General features: G+C 31.4%; 1 protein-coding gene across 1 annotated transcript in view; it reads left to right on the top strand.

Annotated features, from left to right (window-relative positions):
- Positions 1–1,002: 1,002 nt before the first annotated feature.
- Positions 1,003–13,650, top strand: part of Tpr2 (Tetratricopeptide repeat protein 2) — a 98,762-nt gene continuing 86,114 nt past the window's right edge. The window contains exon 1 of the mRNA XM_080168738.1: positions 1,003–1,484. The gene's annotated coding sequence lies outside the window, so the exon portion shown is untranslated. The remainder of the gene's footprint in view (positions 1,485–13,650) is intronic.

Here is a 13,650-nt window from a genome sequence, read left to right as displayed (position 1 = left end):
GCGATATTTAGCAAACAGCCGTGGGCGGTCAGAATCAGCTGAATGTTCATTATGAAAAAAATTTCCCCCTTTTTAGAAATAGAAGGATTCATCTTTCATGAACAAATTTTTTTAAATAAAAATAAAAATCTATGTAATTTTTAATTAAAACATTAAAACGAAAATATCTAATCTAATATTCTTGCCCTAAATATGGAAATAGTAAAAAGTAAAAAAATATTTTTTTTAATAATTTTTAATCCTCCCATTTGAAAAGTAGTGGAATAGCAATAAATTTTAGCGCGGCAACAGCGCTGAGTAGGCCTCTTGGCCCACTGCCTATTTTCGTCTTCTAGTTGCTTCGATTCCTCTCTTTTATTTTTTTCTCTATGATTTTGTATTATCTTTGCATTTTTTAGGTAAGTTTAAATCTTGGTACCTAAATAGTTTTTCATTCATTTTAATTGCATCAACTGTAGAATAAGTCAAAATATCTTTAAAAGTAATTTTATTATGTTATGCTTCTATGGATGTTTTCATGTTTGTTTAAATGGTAAGTTTATGCCTTATTATATTATACCCTATTATCCCATCTTAGAGACTTTGTTGATACATGTCAAAGCTTTAAATAAAGTTATTCAAACACATGATTGAAGGCTCATCACATTTTTATTCATTCAATTATTCAAGCTGTTTTTATATTCAATAGAATAAAGAGAACATATTAATTCTATAAAGGAAAGGTTATCTTTGAAAATTATTACATAGATTGATAAATATTGTAAATAAAATTGTAATTGATAATCATTATATTTATAAATAAGACATAAATTCGAAGCGGCAACATATCTAATTTTTCCCCCCCATGCCCATCCCCCCCCCCCCCATCTTTTTAATGGTTGCTAGTTGAATACCCAACCAAGTACAAACACACACACACACACACTCACTCATACTCAAAACGACGAGAATACGAAGCTACAGCTATCTCTCTCTCTCTCTCTCTGTAGACAGAGCTCAGTTGTGATTAGACAGCAGATGTAGGTGGACCTAGCGTGTAAAGTGGTCCCTTCAAATTAATCCCCGCAAGATTCCACAATTCATCTCGACCTAGCCAACTCTTTCCAAAGAAAATCTTAATTTTTCTATCCCCCAAAATATTACAGAAGAGCCTGTTAGTCAAAAATTCGGTGGAATCTGGCTAAATTACAAATAAAAAGAATTAGCTCCGAAATATTGATTGCTGAATCGCCAAAAGCGTGTTCCGAGACATCGTCGTATAAGCTATAATTATCATATAAGCTTGGCCCCTGTTTTAAACAAACAAACTGTAAAAGAAAAAGACTACAGAAGCACGAGTCTTGGTGATTTTTAGCTGACCAAATATAAAGTGATAAAAAGTTACTATTAACTAACACAGTGAAAGCAAACATAATTTGTACCACAGTGTGCGTGAGTGTCTTAATTTGCGGAAAATAAACTTTCAGCTATATTCTAGCTTCAGGGTAAAATTTCCAGTCTTATTTTTTGGGCGAGTTTTATTTGCCGTTTGTTATAATAAACTAAATATCATCTACTGCCAAATTTGGTTTAATTAATTTGAATGATACTATAAAAAATATTTTATCATTAATTAAGATGTAGATACGGTTTATAACTTTTATTTTCTATGCAAAAATGAGATTTAATCTTTACTAAAAGATAGTTATATGAAACAGCATCGTCTTAAGTTCAGAATAATTAAAATTAAAAAAATTACGACCAAATAAACTTACCTAGTTAGTTTTTATTTTTGTATTGCAGAAAACTAAAAAGCCGCCTATTCGATTTTCTAATTAATTTATTTTCAATAATATAGAAAAGTGTTATAAAATACTTCTTAAAGCTATTTAAAAGTTATTATAAAACATAGTTGCTTCGTTCATAATCTATAGGGAAGGAAGGGCAATAGCTTAAAAGTAAAACCATATTATGATATTTATGAAGTTCCCTCGAAAGGCATATTTTATTCGGATCACATATGTGAAACATACAAAATTTCTTAATTTTATTATATTATCCAAATAGGATTGGTCGTTTATTTTAGAAAAGTTTAAATAAACGCCTACAAAAAAAGAGAATAGTTTCAATTGTACTATGTCTTGCACTTCAATTTACTTTGAATATCAAAAGTTAAAATCCTTTTATTTGTGACAAAGTTGGCATGATTAATAAAAACCCTTTCTTTCTTCCCCATAACAGAATTTCTCTGCACACAAGTCTTTGGATAAAAGATCATTTCTTGTCTATTGTCATATCCCTGCCTTATATGATATCAGAACAAGGATGACAACATACATAAAAGCGAAGCTCTGAAACGGTATGACAGACGGACATTAACTCCTGTTGATTGTTAGAACTGAATATACAAAATATAAGTTTTAACAAAACTATACGTAAATTTGTTGCAAAACTTCTTAAATACAAAATATTGTTTAAGACATTTTTAAGGACTTGATTATAGAGATGCTTCGCTTTTAACATTGTATCTTATTGTAATAGGAATCAGTAGGTACACCATAAATCAGATCAATCGGATGATTATATCACATAAAAATTAAAAACCAACATGTTTAAAATGGACGTACGGACATTTTGGTAACGGTAATAGAGCTTTCTAAATCGTACCTAACTACTACAGAAATCATCATGCAAAGTTTGAAATCGAAAAGACAATTCTAACATGCCTAGATTAACGGAAAGAAGCTATCTGTTCCAGACAAGCATACGTACGGACGGACGGACGTACGGATCGACCCTAATTATAGAAAATCTTCGGTTTTAATAAATTGGGTAACCTTGACTCCTCCTAGTTTGTTGATGGTATTATTTCCTTTGGCAAGTTGTAAAGTATTAAACCAGCATCTTTTTAACAACTCTTACAAAGTTCAAATTTTATGGGGGCTATGAAATTTAACCCACTTTGAACACATTTTATTTACTTTTAAAGATTTGTTGCCCATAGCTTTTTATCAACAAAGATTATAAAACGGTCGTATGGATTTTTTATACCTTTTTAGTTAAATTTTAATTTTAAAAAATACAATAAATATATTTACTATTAGCATCTAGTTGAAATGGGGAGGTAAGTGCCATAAGTCTAGCTTAAATCCATCCCAAGATATGAATAAAAGAATAAAATAGCTTAAAACCATTCCGAACCTATGCGAAGCTTCCTTATAATGAAAAACTCATTTGGTTTAATGGTTAAAAGGACAATAAAATGTTTGGATTTTTTGTTCAAGTCTCTACGATACCTGGCTATGTTGCTTTCAAGTATCTTTTCAAGTCACTACGATACCTCGCTATGTTGCGAAGGAGTCTCTATACCTAACATAAAAATTTCGATTTAGTGTGATTTCTCTTGGGAGGGTGGTGGTACCCTCCCCCAAAATAGTTATAAACCTTCCCGAGACCTATGAGAAGCTACCCTGTTAAGGAGAACCCAATCGGTACAGCGGTCAGCGAGATCCTTCGGTACAGACAAACAGACAGACATTATGTTACTTTATTATAAGGACTAGCGGCTTCGCCCCTAGCCTCTAGGGGCTTCGCCCTATATAGTTTTGGGAAGTCAACCCTCCTTAATAGAAATATTCAAAAAATTATTCTTTGTTTAATTACTCTGTGGTAAAATTAAACCCAGGTTGTGCGCTTTAAGCACAAAAATTTTAATTTGTACAAATTAAACCCAGGTTGTTTGCCGTATACACAAAAATTTCAATTCGTAAAAATTAGACCTAGGTTGTTCGCATACACAAAAATTAAAATTAAAAAAAAATATTTTGATTTTTTTTTCGGGGGGAGGGATTCATGGGGGCTTCGCCCCATGTTGCAGTGGGGTTCCCCCACCCCAATTACTGGTTTTTGTTTAAAAAAAATTTTAAAAAAAAAAAATTTGGAAATGGGAATTTTTTTATTTTTGGGGGGGTTGGGGTGTCCCACCCCCCAAGAAAATGGCTTAAAACCACCAGAGGACCAGTAGGTATATTCCCAGAAGGGTAGAGCCCAATTTGATCAGCAGTTACTGAGATTTTACAAAAAATGTAAAAAAAAAAATTTGGGGGGTTGGAATTTTTTTATTTTTGGGGGGGTAGGGGGTGTCCCACCCCCCAAGAAAATAGCCTAAAACCACCACAGGACCAGTAGGTATATTCCCTGAAGAGTAGAATCCGATCGGTTCAGTGGTTACCGAGATCTTAAGGGACAGACAGACAGACGGACAGACAGACGGACAGACAGACGGTCAGACGGACAGACGGACAGACATCAAGCTACTTTGTATTATAGACTAGCGGCTTCGCCCCTAGCCTCTAGGGGCTTTGCCCCAAGAGATGACAACAACAAAAAATTCAAAAAAAAATAAGAAGAATTAAAGAAATATTCTACAAAAGAAATTTTCTACAAAAGAAATCTTCTACAAAAGAATTCTTCTTCAAAAGAATATTTCTACAAAAGAATTCTTCACCAAAAAAAAAAAAAAAAAAAAAAAAAAAAAAAAAAAAAAATGGGGGGAATTTTTTTTGTTTTTGGGGGGGTTGGGGGTGTCCCACCCCCCAAGAAAATAGCTTAAAACCACCACAGGACCAATAGGTATATACCCTGAAGAGTAGAATCCAATCGGTTCAGCGGTTACCGAGATCTTAAGGGACAGACAGACGGACAGACGGACAGACATCAAGCTACTTTGTATTATAGATAGGGTAAGGGGGGGGAAGTTTCGGTAAGGGGCTATTCTCGGTAATTTCGACCTACCTTCATTAAATGACCTTTTTCTCCATGTTCCTTTCAAATGACAGAAAAAAACATAAAAGCAAATTTGTTCCTTATTAAATTGCCTACAAAAAAGTATAAAATGAATTTTTTGTGAGATGAATATTAAGGGTACTTATTGGGTCTCAAAGTCGGACGAAAATTTTTTTTTTTCCAAAAATTTTTTAGTAGGTGTGTAAAGATCGACCTACACAAAAATTGGTAAGACCTAGAGCTGATCTGAAAAACTTTTTGAACTAGAAATTGCCCGCTTTTTCCAAATCCGTTGAGAGCCTTAAAATCGGGTTAATATTTTTTTCAAAAATGACCAAAGTTGGCGCCGGGGGAAAAATCGGTAATTTCAAAAGAAATTAAAATTCAACTTTTAAGGTCATGTTTTCATGTTTTCTTTTGTCAAATCTATTATTCCATATGGACTTTTTAAGAATTAGGCCTAACAATGAATAGAACAGATAAAAAACAAAAAAAAAATTAATTTTATTTTTTGAATCAAAATTTTGCGAGGAAAAAATCAAAATTTCTGGTCCTTTGAAAAAAAAATATTTTTGACATAGGAGGAATAGTCCGATCTTTATGAATTTTTTTGTGGTTAATCCCAATCACCTATACTAATTATGATTTATTACGCTTGTTTGGTCGTTTGGCCTTTTTTCATCGTTTTTTTTAAGGTTAAAATGTAGTCAAGATTTTTTGCAAAGATGACACTTTTGCTTCAAATTCAATTTTTGAGGTCAATTTTAAATCAATTTTCATGTTTTTTGGGCTAAATCTATAGTTCAATGTGAGCTTTTTTAGGATCAGGCCTAAAAAGTAATAAAATACGTTTTTTTCTTATATTAATTTTAAGTTTTTTTAAAAAAAATTTTCGAAAAAAAAAATCGAAAATTCGCGTCTTTCAAAAAAATTCATTTTTAACATAGAAGGAATAGTCCGATCATTATGAAACTTTTTGTGGATAATCCCTATAACCTATACTAATTATGATTATTTATGTTCGACTGGCCGTTTGGCCGTTTTTCATCGATTTTTTTTAGGTTGAAAAAAATTACCGATATTTCCCCCGGTGGTGGGGAAATATCGGTAACTTTTTTGCGGTCAATTTCGGCCAACTTCTAAAAGTCCTAGGATAATGTCCTTTTAGGACCTGATAGTCCTTTCCGTAAGCTTTCTACTGGTCTTGGTTTCATTTGAAAATATTAATATTTACCCCATTTTTTTTCAAAAAAACCGAAAAAAAACCGAAATTTCCCCCCCCTTACCCTAGTAGGATAAAACTATTTTTCATATAATTTAGCAACTCTATATGTTAGTTTGTTTTTGCTGTGGTTCTTTTTGATTAAATTTTTCTTGTTATTTCAAAAAATGAATGTTTTTTAGTTTAAGATATTAAACAATAGATATACTTATACTTAAGTATATATCCAAAATATTTTAGATAGCCATAAAAAAAAACTAAAATTCGTGTTTAAAACCTTTTAATGCTCTTTTATGATTTCAATGAAATGTTTTTGTCTAGACCTGGCAATGGTAGCTAGTGCTAGGGGTAGCCCAGAGACAAATATGTTGTCTTAATTTTACAGGTTTACTTTAATTCCACGGATTAGTGGCTAATCCCTTTTTATTGGGGTTTTAACATTAAGTCATAGCAATTGAATTGCTAAATTGAAAAAAAGGGAAAAACATTATCAAGCAAGAAAAAAATTATCTATCTTTAAATATTGTTATATCAACAAAAATGTCGTAGTGTAAATACAAATTATTTCATTAAAATGATTTTATTGCGCTCTGTAATGTTAGGTTCAATGCTAGGCTAATCTGGAGTATGGTTTTTTAAGAACTACAATAAGACCCGATCTCTTAGAAATGAAGCTAAAAGTATCATATACTTGCAATTTAACTAAAACCTATGTATAGCAAAATATTCCTAGAAATACTTTAACCTTTACGCAGGAATTCTAACCATGCCGTGCCTGCAGCCTGGTGTAAATGTACTGTAAAGCTTTGCTAAGACAGTAAAACTTTGCTGCACCTACAAACAACTTTGCAAAAAATATTTTATCGTCAATTGCGCGTAGCTTTTCTTCGATTTATTTTCCATTTACGTTTCTTTAAAATTACAAATTGAGGGAACATTTACTTATTTAGATCATATAAATCCACAGACTCAAGTTATGCCTATTCGCCTTATGAATCTTTTATCAATACATAGAATGCTTGTTTCTAATTAAATTAAGATTGTATTATAGAACAGTTTAAAGACTTTTTCCTGTTTAAAAATGATTATAAATCTGCTATTTTTCCTAAATCATAACTGATCGCCTAAGGAATTCCATCACATGTCCTTAGAATTATTTTCTTTAATATTAAAACATAGATTTTAGCTACAAACTTTTGCACTCTAACATCCATGTTCTATTCATCCTAGCATTCCTTAGAGCTTCGTCATTTATGTTGAGAGTATAATTGTTTATTTTACTGCCCAACAATCAAATTCTTTTATAGCTGGAAAACTTTAAGATTGTAATATATGTCTGAGACAGTGGTGGGTCATGATAATTGAAAAAATCTCGTAATTAAAGTACCTAGCCTAGCACTTTAAGAAACATCCTAAAATTATAAAAATCGATATATAGCTTACTAGAAACAGTTATAGGAAATCAAATTGAAATAAATTCTTCTTGGCCACCAAAATATAACAGTTTTTTTGGTATTTGAAAAAATAATATCACTATGAAATGGGTTAAACGCTTAAACATCTTGAACAAAAATGGAAAAGTTTTATGATATCTATATTTTGATATTCATTTTCATCAGGATCTTAATAACTTTTTCCAGAAGGTTATATTTTAAATTTTTACTTATTTTATAAAAAAATACGTAATACTTTGATTACGAGATCGTTGGGTAAATTTTGTCCCCCCTTGGACCAAGCCTATACGAGTATGACACTTCTATTCACCTGTCAAAACCCATAGTTTTTGTGCCTCTGATAAAAAGGAGTTTCGTATTAACTATTTCCATTCATTCAACTTTTAATATATTTAATATAAGTTGCGTGCACAGTGTTTTGCTAAACTTAAAAGGTGGTAAGGCAGGTCTTTCCATTTTCAATTTTTAAGGGGGTTGTCGATACCTTAACCCTTTACAGTCGGGCCCCTAGCCGCACCTTAATCGGTCGGGGGGGGGGGGGCGTTCAACGCCCCCCCTTATTATCTCAGTTCCTATTAGAGCTAGAGGGCTAAATTTTTTTTGTGCAAGTCCCCTGTTTGATAATGAATTTCCGACCTTTTATAGGTCTAAGTGAATTTTCGCTTCCTTCACCCTTTTATTTAACAACCTTTGTTTTTGGGTCTTTTTTACTTAAAAATTTCAAACGGCTGTATTTTTCTTATTTTTGAAGCTAGAAGAAAATTTTTTTTCCAGAAAATGTTTATCTTTATGTAAATTTTACATTAGAAATATCAAAATATAAATTTCAGCGGCCGCAGCTGTACTTGGCAGCTGCCAGCCGCCGCTGTCGGCGGTCGGCGGGAAAACGGCGGCGGATCTTCATGAAATTTTAATACGTTATGTAGACATGTCAGAAAAGCTTAAGTTTAAAATTTGAAGTCTTTAGATCAAAAATTGCGGCCACAGGAGCCTTTTAAAGATTTCTGGAGACCTGGAGGATCAGGACCTGCAGGATCATACCTGGAACCTGAAAGTGACTTGAACACCTGTATTTCATATAAGGATGTACTACTAGAGGATTTTTTAGTAATTTGGTATGATAAAATGCTTTGTTTTAGTCAAAAAAAATATTTTTGCTCTTTACCTGGATGACCCTGCCAGGTTTGCTGGCATCCTGTGCCCGCCAGGATGGAGATATTCAAAAAATTCCAACTCTCAGTTATGTGTCATACCCATACTTAAAAAGACAAGCAGTTTGGGCTCTTTATCTTTCACACACAGAAAATGAGATAGAAAAAACCGGATGGGGGGGCGTTCAACGCCCCCCCCCCCCCCCGACCGTTAAGGGTTAATACAAAGCAACAGACCTTAAAAAGTTTGCCGGTCTTGTTAAAACAAGTTGTAATTAACTAAGACCAGTCATAATTCATATTAGTCAATACAAAACATTACATTTTTTTATTTGAAGCTTGATATGCTTTTTCAGTAAATGTCATAATTTAGTTTTTATTCGATAATAAGTTTAAGGCTGAAACATTAAGATTTTTAAAGTTTAACTAATATATTTATTAATATTTACAATTTAAAGATACAAATGCATAAGTTTTCATAAAAACTAATTATGTTTCAAATGTTTTTGTAGATAAATGAGTTTTCATTGAAAAGTTTAATTTATAATGACCAACGGGGTAAAATAAGACATTCAAGATTATATAAATTATTACGCCAGAATGACCCAGGGCCTTAAAAATTGATTAGATAAAATATTTCTGGCATTCAGCCATATAATAGCTCAATTCATAAGATTTATCATAAAAACTTAGATAAGCGTTGGATAAAAAAAGTTAATTTTAATCAAAAATGTATTTGAAAAAACGTTGATAACCCTTTTCTTCCCAACTTAGGGTGTTGCAACGTCCCATAACTTTTTTCTCACATACTTTCAGGGACAAGGGACTGTTTTTAATAGATATTTAGGGGTGTATAGTATATTCTGCACAAGATTCATTTTTTTCCTCGGTTGCAAAATATTTCATTTTCATCCCCTAGTCTTTTTTTTACAAAGGGAGGGTGGATAATGGAAAATTGTTTTTGGTACTTATATTTTTATTCCCCCTCCCCCTTTTTTAGCAGGGGATCCCTTGCAGAATATACACCCCTGTAGATATTATGATCATTATGTAGATTTTAATTATAAGGCAATGAAATTTGGGGATCTGATTCTAAACACACATTTTTAAAAGTTTTATTTACATAAACCCTTCATATATGAATTGGATAAAATTGCTAAACATTTTAAAAGTTTTCCATTTACCATGACTCATCCCTGCGAATGTTTGTAGACCCAAGTACGGAGACAGGCGTGAGATTAAATTATAATTATGTAACCTTTGCATCCATATCACACAAATGCACACAAGTTTAACAAGAACGTCAACACCCTGCAGTTGCGCAATAGAGAATTACACAATTTCTATTTTTATGTAGGGTTGTTAAAATTCTTTTCTTTAGTATGGCTTTGTGACCGATTAATATTCGCTGAATTAAAAAAAAGGTTCTCAACCATACTGAATAATCATGTATAGCATCTTATTTTGAGGAAAGGCTGTCATAGAGAGAACATGTCTCTCTGTGCAAACATTAAAATAATTAAAAATGTGATACTAGTGAGTGACTAAATCAAACACATTTCAAAATGAAACTAAATTTTTTTTTTTTTTTTTGCTAACAATTGTAGCAAGTTTTTTTTAAAAGTACTCAGATCAACTCACAAACACAAAAGGTAAAATTAGTAAAACAAACATAAAACAAAAATATTATGATATACAAACTGAAATACTTTTTTCATATCTGGTCAACATATAAACACAATATGCCCAATCCGCTGCTAATCAGACTATACTCTTACTCTTACAAAATAAAACTTTTTAAAATTAGAACAATCCCAAAAAAGAATGTTAAAATTGTTAGGGATGCACATTACTTGTCTGCAGGACAAGCCTTGATTAGAAGCTCCAAGTAATCCTTACTTAAACATCGAGAGAAATGGATGCACACAGAAAATAAAGATATTTATGTTAAGTACCTTCCTTAATAAAAATGTTAAATATTTCTTTATTTTCATATATAATAATTCATTTTAAATAAAATAACAACTATCTCTTTTTTACGCAACAAGAATTTGCTTAATAAGCATATCAAATATAACATTCATAAATAAAACAAGAATTTGCTTAATAAGCATATCAAATATAACATTCATAAATAAAAGTAACACTTTAAATTTTTTAAAATCATCTAATTTATTTCAGGAAAAAAGACTTGTTATCATAAAATAAATTACTTTAAAAGACAAATTACTAAAAATACTAAAATACACTAAAAAAAAAAAAACGAAACAAATACCTAAACTACAAAAAATGACAAACATAAAAATAAACACTAAAAAACAAAATACTTTACAAAAAAAATACACTTTGAAAATACACTATAAAATAATACACTTTTAAAGTAAAAAATATGCAAAAATATAGACCTACATCAAAAAAACTTGACTTAATTAAAAAATACTCTCAACACAATAAAAAAATGAAATTATCAGCAAAAGTAGGTTTATATCAGCCTTCCTTTTCTCATCTCATTGGAAGCCTGCTGGTTTTCTTAAGCTTGGTGTAGCTTTAAAGCACTTTAAGCTGTAACCCTGTAAATTTAACCTGGTCAACTGTAAGACTCCACTGATTGAAGCATATCATAGGAGGGTGTTGACCATGGTCTGCATGTTATATAAATTATAAATTTTTTATAAAATTGTAATCTTATCAAATGTAGATTCGAAAATATATATTCATTCATTCATTCATTTTTCCACGAATATTAAAAAAAAATAATTACAAAACTGGTTTTAATCTTATAATTTTCTTTTTAATATTTGCGAAAACCTGGCAGGGATCTGAAGGGATAAGACTATGTCCGATAAATTGATGTACGTCCCCAATGATTATACACAAAATCCCGTATTCTGTAGATTACAATTATTGGTTGAAACGTTTGGACACTCAACTTAATTAATCAACCAATCAAAATTCATTTAAGTCCCCCAAAGTCGTTAAGCCAATGAATATGAAAACCTTATTAAAAAACTTTGGGGACTTGTGTAATAAACAGCCCATTGTCCTCTTCCTTCCTGAAGCAAAGGTCAGTCAGGATTACGATTACAATGTCAGTCCACGATTTTTCTTGACGCAATTGAGAATCTCGTATCAAATGCCCATTTTTTACTCGTTGACCTTGTTGGGGTAATACAATTACAGCTATGGGTGTAGGGAAAAGTTGATGGGAAAGAAAATATCTTTTATCTATTTGATTTTGAATGGTCGATTTAAATTTTAAGTATGAAAAATAATTTTATATTGTCTCCTCCCTTTATTAAAAATATTCAAGAGAGGCATGCCCTCCTCCTATCAATAAGCAAGGCCTTTTTTTCCTGAGATATTAGGCAGCACCAATGTTTGCATGTTTGCAAAAAAAATTGGAAGGGGGATTTTTTTTGGGGGGGGGGAAGTGTCCCACCCCCCAAGAAAATAGCCCAAAACCACCACAGGACCAGCAGGTATATTCCCTGAAGAGTAGAATCCGTTCGGTTCAGTGGTTGCTGAGATCTTAAGAGACAGACGGACAGACATTAATATTTTTTATTTTTTAAGTCAACTTGTTGTTAATTTTCAAATCCCTTTCCCCCATGAAATAACAACAAAAGTATTGCTTAACATTTCTTAAGTATTTCTACCCTCTTGACCATTTGGCATTTTACAGTACAATTAAATAATAACCAGGGATATAAAGGAATATGACAATGGCATGTTAGAATTGTCCTATCGATTTTAAATTTTGCATGGTGATTCCTCCAATAGTTAGGTACGATTTAGAAAGCGTAGCAACTCTATAATCATCACCAAAATGTCCGTATGTCAATTTAAACCATGTTGCTTTTTTACTTTTTTATTAACAAATTTTTATGTGATCTAATCATCCGATTGATCTGATTTTTGGTATATTGATTCCTGGGACAACAAAGTATAATGTAATGAGCGAAGCAAATCTATGATCAAGTCCTAAAAATGTAAGTATGTCCTTAAACATTATCCTGAATCAAGCAGTTTTTCAACACATTTACTTACAATTTTGCTTCGACTCTTATACATATATATTATGATTATTCAGTTCTGACACTATACAAGTGTTAATGTCCGTTTGTCCTACCGTTTTAGTGCTTCGCTTTTATGGATGTTGTCATCCTTGTTATGTTTTTGTATTGTCAAATGAACAAGTTTTAATTGTTTTTTTAATTGGCAAATAAGATAAGTAGAATAGATTAATTAGATTTTTATATAACGTCGCTTCAAATTATGTAAAATTATAGAAACAATAATATCTATGTCTTTAAATAGCGCAGCAATGACAAAATTTAATGTTTTGGTGAATAAAACTAAAATAAAAGAAATATTCATGCAAATTTATAAAATGTTAAGCTTAAAACTTAGTGTGAGCGTGAATTATATATCATTACAGTCCGGGAGGGAGGGAACATCGGGCTGTTTATTACACTAGTCCCCAAAGTTTTAAAATAACGTTTTCGTATTCATTGGCTTCATAACTTTGGGGACTTTTTTCAAGTTTGATTGGTTAGTTCGTTAAGGTAAGTGTCTAAGTGTTATCTACAAACAGTGAATTTAATGTATTATTATTAGGTATGTATATCAATTTATCGGCCAATGTCTTATCCCTAAAGATACATTACAGTAGCATAGCTCAAAGTCACTCGCTTTTATCAAGTATCAATATGCTACTCATCAAAGCAAAGATTCTTTGAAATAAAAAAATGATGTAGGAAGCTTCTGTGTGGTTTTTTGTTTTGATTATTACCTTAAATCCAGAATGAATTTTAAAAACTTAATTTTCATATCTGAGATATAGAATTGCAAAAATATTCACAGAACCGTACGTCAGGAATATAAAAAATTATCTTGTTCTAATCAAAATATTCTTACATCATGACTAGTAGTTTTTTTTCTCTTCTGCCTTGTCCATATTTGACCAGGCTTAACTAATTTTTAGCAAATACAAACCTTTTAGTAGCGCAGCTGCTTTATATTTATGAAATGTTCGTTTGGTACTAATAACGCTCAGAGC

The sequence above is a fragment of the Acartia tonsa genome, chromosome 1, assembly GCF_053477335.1.
Source record: "Acartia tonsa isolate MP-2025a chromosome 1, ASM5347733v1, whole genome shotgun sequence".
Taxonomy (NCBI): Eukaryota; Metazoa; Arthropoda; class Copepoda; order Calanoida; family Acartiidae; genus Acartia; species Acartia tonsa.
This window is presented reverse-complemented; position numbering and strand designations above follow the sequence as displayed.